The sequence below is a fragment of the Pseudorca crassidens genome, chromosome 4 (genome assembly GCF_039906515.1).
Source record: "Pseudorca crassidens isolate mPseCra1 chromosome 4, mPseCra1.hap1, whole genome shotgun sequence".
Taxonomy (NCBI): Eukaryota; Metazoa; Chordata; class Mammalia; order Artiodactyla; family Delphinidae; genus Pseudorca; species Pseudorca crassidens.
Genome location: NC_090299.1, coordinates 1,836,109 through 1,842,214, shown reverse-complemented (window position 1 = coordinate 1,842,214; position 6,106 = coordinate 1,836,109).

The window sequence follows — 6,106 nt, the reverse complement described above, 5'->3', positions numbered from 1 at the left end:
TTAAAAAAGAGCATGGGAATGAGTAGATATGAATGAATATTGACTGTTTAAAACAATAATGTTGGGACTTCCCTGGTGGCGCAGTGGTTAAGAATCTGCCTGCCAATGCAGGGGACATGGGTTCGAGCCCTGGTCCGGGAAGATCCCACATGCCGTGGAGCAACTAAGCCCGTGCGCCACAACTACTGAGCCTGCGCTCTAGAGCCCGCGAGCCACAATTACTGAGCCTGCGTGCCGCAACTACTAAAGCCCGCACGCCTAGAGCCCGTGCTCTGCAACAAGAGAAGACACTGCAGTGAGGAGCCCGCGCACCGCAACCAAGAGCGGCCCCCGCTCGCCGCAACTAGAGAAAGGCCATGTGCAGCAACAAAGACCCAACGCAGCAAAAGAACAACAACAACAAAAACCCCCAATAATGTCTTGAGGGTTTTAAAACATGCAAACGAGACCACAAGAACTTTCTAGGTGAGGGACGGGAGTGTTTAATGAACTTATACAAGTGTAGGGTTTTTGCATTGATTTGTGGTGGACTAATGAACTAAGGAAGCATAATCTCTAGGGTAACCACTAAAGAAGTAATGAAAATATCTAATTAGAAGGTTAATAGAACAGAAAAATGTTTTTATTAATCCAAAGCAAGACAAGTTAGGAGAAGCAAAGGGATAAAGGAGAGACGAGACAAAGAGCAGCTGGAAGATGGTAGACTTAACCAACTGTATCAGTAATTACATTAAAATAAATGGACGGTGGGATAGGGAGGGTGGGAGACGCAAGAGGGAGGAGATAGAAATATGGGGATATATGTATAGCTGATTCACTTTGTTATATGGCAGAAACTAACACACCACTGTAGAACAATTATACTCCAATAAAGATGTTAATAAAAATAAACAGACCAAACACTCTGATTGAAAGACAGTGACTGTCTTACTGGATGAAAGTCTCACCTGTGTGCTCATTAGAAAAGATACACTTATGCCAACATTAACCAAGAAAATGAGAGTGATAATCAGACACAGTGGACTTTTAAGACAAAAAATACTACCAGAAATATAGAGCAACAGTGCATAATAAAAGGGTGAATTTATCAGGAATATACAATATACCTAAATTTGTGTAGAGCTAATAATATAAAGCAAAAGAACTAGACAAATGCATAATCATCGTTGGAGATTTTAGCATACCTTTCTCAGTAACTGATAGAAGCAGGGAAAAAAGTCAGTAAGGATACAGAAGATTAAACCTATCTACTTGGCCTAATTTCATATGTAGAACCTAAATTACACCCAAGGAAAGTTAACTATAATTCTTTTCAGGTGTACATGGAATGCTTCCAAAAGAGACATCTGTGGACCATAAATCAAGTCACAACATACTCCAAAGAACCTAATCATTGAATTCATGATCACTGACCACAGTGAAATTAAACCACAACTCAATAACAGAACGATAACTACTAAATTCCCAACACAGTTCTAAATGACCCATGGGAAAAATAAACGCAATGGAGATTAGAAAGTATTCTGAACTGAGTTAAAAATGAAAATACAACTTGCTAAAAATTATGGAATGCAGCTAAAGCAGTGATTAGGGGGAATGTATTAGCTCCAAAGGCATATATTGGAAATGAAGAGAGGTTAAACCTCAGTGATCCAAGTGTTCATCACAAGAAGCTAGGAAAAGAACCACAAATTAGGGACTTCCGTGGTGGTCCAGTGGTTAAGAATTCACCTTCTAATGCAGGGGATGCAGGTTCGATCCCTGGTCAGGGAGCTGACGCCAGCCACATGCTGTGGGGCAACTAAGTCCCTGCGCCACAACTACTGAGCCCACGTGCTCTGGAGCCTGCGCGCCACAACAAAGACCCGACGCAGCCAAGTAATAAAATTTAAAAAATAAAAAGTGCAAATTAAACCCAAAGAAAATGGAAGGAAATAATAAAAGAGCAGAATCAATGAAATGGAAAGCAGACAAAAATCAACAATGCCAAGAGTTAGTTCTTTTAAATAGTAATGAAACTGATAAACCCACAGCATGACTGATGAAGAATAGAAAACAAATTGCTAATTATCAGGAATGAAAGGTGGGCATCACTGTAGATCTCTCAGATCTTGAAAAGAGTATATACTATGAACAATTTACAAAACTGATAAATTTGACAACTTAGATGAAATGGATAAAATCCTTGAAACACACCACTTACTAAAATTGACATAATTAATAGAAAACCCGAATAGCTCTATGTCCATTAAATTGAATCTGTAATTAAAAATCTTTTCACAAAGAAAATTACAGTCTCAGATGACTTCACTGGTGAATTCTTCCAAACATCTAAGAAAGATATACCAATCTTACACTCAGGAAACAGAAAGTGGGAATGTCTCCCCATCTCATTTTATGACACCAAAACCCAAGGACAAGGCAAGAAAGAAAATGACAGACCACTCTCTCTCCTGAACATAGAGGCAAAAGTCCTAAACAAAATATTAACAAATTGAACCCAGCAATATAAAATGGATAATACGTTATAACCAAGTGGAATTTTTATTACAGGAATACAGGATTGGTTGACATAAAACAAAAACAAACAAAACCCACAAAACTAATTTGCCAGAGGAGAAACCATAGGATCATCTCAACAGAAGCAGAAAAAGCTTAGGACACGATTTAATACCCACTCATGAGAACACTGAGCAAACTAGGAATAGAAGGGATTTCCTCGATCTGATCAAGGTATGTGTCCAAAAGACCTATGGCCAGCTTTCTATGTGACGATGAAATACTGAGTGCTGCCCCTGCTGAATCCCATCAAGGCAAGGTGTCCACTTTTTAAAATTTTTATTTATTTACTTTTTGGCTGCGTCGAGTCTTCGTTGCTGCGTGCGGGCTTTGTCCAGTTGTGGCGAGCGGGGGCTACTCTTCGCTGCGGAGCTCAGGCTCTAGGCATGTGGGCTTCAGTAGCTGTGGCTCACGGGCTCTAGAGCACAGGCTCAGTAGTTGTGGCACACGGGCTTCATTGCTCCGCGGCACGTGGGATCTTCCCGGACCAGGGCTCGAACCCGTGTGCCCTGCATTGGCAGGCAGATTCTTAACCACTGTGCTGCCAGGGACGCCCCAAGGTGTTCACTCTTATTGCTGCAATTACACATTGTACAGGAGATACCCAGTGCAATCAGGCAATAAAAGGGAAAAAAGGACAGAAAAATTGGAAGAGAAAAAGATCAAACTATCGCTATTCACAGATGACAGACTGTGGATATAGAAAATCCCTAGGGGATCTTAAGAAAAAAGTTTAGAATTAGTCAAGTTGACCATCTCAAGATACAAAGACAATGTATGAAACATCTACTGTATTCCTGTATATCTGCAACAATTGGAAAAGCAAACTTATAAACCTGTTGTGGGTTGAATTGTGTCTCCCCCAAAAGATATGTTTACCAAAACGATGCTGAAGTCCTAATCCCCAGAATGTGTGAATGTGACCTCATCTGGAAATAGGGTCTTTGCAGGTATAATCTCAGGTGATGTCCTGCTGGATTAGAGTGGGCCCCAAATCCAATGACTGGTGTTCTTACAAGAAAAGGACAAGAGACAGACACAGGTGAGAACATACCGTATGAAAACAGAGGCAGAGATTGCAGTGATGCCTGTATAAACCAAGGACTGCCAGCGACCACCAGAAGCCAGTAGTGAGGCACGAAGAAATGTTTCCTCACAACCTCTAGAAGGAACCAGTTCCACTGACACCTGGATCTTGGATTATATCCTCCAGAACTGAGAGAATAAATTCCTGAGCCACCTAGTTTGGGGTGCTTTTTTATGGGAGCCCCAGGAAACTAATGCATAACTCTACTTAGGTAATGTCAAGGACCTAAAATGCTTAGGAGAAAATTATCAGAAGTGTGCAAAACCTTTACAATAAAAGCTGTAAAATATTGCTTAGAGAAATTCAAGAGCACACAAATAAAAGATACCATGTTCATAGACTGGGAACTCAGTAGTCCTTAAGATGCCCGTTCTTCCCAAGTTGATCTATAGACTCAGTACAATCTCAGTCACAATCCCAATAGGCCTCTATGACAAACTGATTTTAAAATGAGTACTCCCCCCCCCCCATTTCTTGGACTCCAGTTACATGTGTGTTAGAATGCCTGATATGGTCCCACAGGTCTTTATTTTTTGGCTGCGCCGCACGGCACGCGAGATCTTAGTTCCCCGACCAGGGATCGAACCCGTGCCCCTGCAGTGGAAACTTGGAGTCCTAACCACTGGACTGCCAGGGGATTCCCTCCCACAGGTCATTTTTTTCCCCCAGTCTCTTTTCTCTCAGTACTTCATTTCTGGTCGTTTCTGTTTATATGCCATCAAGGTCACAGGTATTTTCTTCCAGCGTTTCTCATCTGCTGTTGTAGTGTTTTTCATTTCAGATATTGTTATCTTTTGTCCTTTGGATTTGGATCTTTTTTACATCTTCCAGTTCTCCTTCTTGTTCATGTTTTCCTTTATATCCTTCAGTGCAGTCGTAAGATTTGTAATGGTCGTTTTAAAGTCCTTGCCTGCAAATTCACCATCTTTGGTTCTGTTTCTATTGCTTGTTCGATATTTCTTCCGATTTATGGTTTATATTTTCCTTCTTCTTGGGATGGCCTGCTAATTTTTTGCCTGGATTCCAGCATTTTGAATTTTACTTTAGTGTGGGATGGTTTCGTATTTCTTCTAAAAGAATGTTGGACTCTGTTCCAGCAGGCAGTTAAGTTACTTAGGACCAGTTTGATCCTTCTTAGGCTTGCTTTTAGCTTTAGATTCCATACTAGGGTAAGAGAAGCCCACTGCCGAGCTGAGACCCTTCTGAGGGCTCCACGCCAATACCCGTGTACAACCAGGTCTCTCCACCCTGGTTGGTGGAAACTTTCCCCCTGGATTTATGGAACTTTATGCCACACGTGCACAGATGAGTAGATTCGAGGGGGTTCCCTGCAGACCCGTGGAGCGCTCTAAGTGCAGCCCCTCCTGTCTGCATCTCTGCCCCACACACTCCAGCCACCCCACATGCTGGTCTCTGCTTCCTCTGCTCAGCAACCCTGCTGGGCTCCTCCCAGTGCTGGGGCCTGCAGGCTGCCTCCAGGCCGGAAGCTGGGGCCCTCAGAGGCTCACCTTGTTCCCTGCCCTTCACTCAGGAAACACTGCCACGTGCTGCCTCTGCTCCAACATCCAAGAACACCGTTAAGAAAACTTCCTTGGCTTCACAGTTAACAGCAGGAGGACGGTTTCTGTAGCCACTCTTCCTCCACAGACACTGCTGCTGCTGCTGAGTTTAACAGTCCAGGCACATGGTTCTCACTCTCCAGACGACACCGCATTCTCCACCGAAGACAAGCCGGGGCTCCCAGGACCCAGCTGGCTCCACACTCAGCTACGTGAGTGGTCCTGACAGTTAAGTTCTTCCCAGTCCAGAGGTGTCTGAAATCTCCTTCCGTGCTGCGTGTCTCCACCCCGCAGTGCTGTTTACTCTTAACACTTAGTAGTGGATCCAAAACCTGTGACTGTCAAGGTGAAGCAGCAGAACGTCACTTGCATTCTGTCATTCTCTGTGATGACTTGGAGGTTTTATTTTTGTTTAAAACAGTATGAACTGTGGGTTAAGTTTTTTCTTCTCCTTTTAAAAAATATAGTAATGAAATTGAGAAGTATCAATCCTTTCTGGTACCGTAACGTTTTGATTTTTTAATGGCATGAGTATGTGGGCAAACTTCAATAAAAGAACATTTTGCTGTTTTTTTAGCTACTGTTACTTCATCGTAAGATTACTTATCAACGTGATCTGAAGAGGCTCCCCCAGAGGCTGACCCCAGGTCGGGGAGTGACCTCATCGGGAACCTGAGGGGCTTGCCTGGGGCTTTGGTGTCCCCACCTGTCAATGTACGGACCGGGGCGAGGGCCTGGCTCACACCTAGACCACAGTAACAAGTCGCCAGAACCCTTGACCAGGGCCTGGGCCTCCCGGGGCCTGAATCCATCCTCTCTTCTGTTCCCGAGATGCCCCCTTGAGGAGTGATCCAAAGGAACATCAGGGTTGGTCTTGCAGGTTGGGTGGAATTTCCAGGGA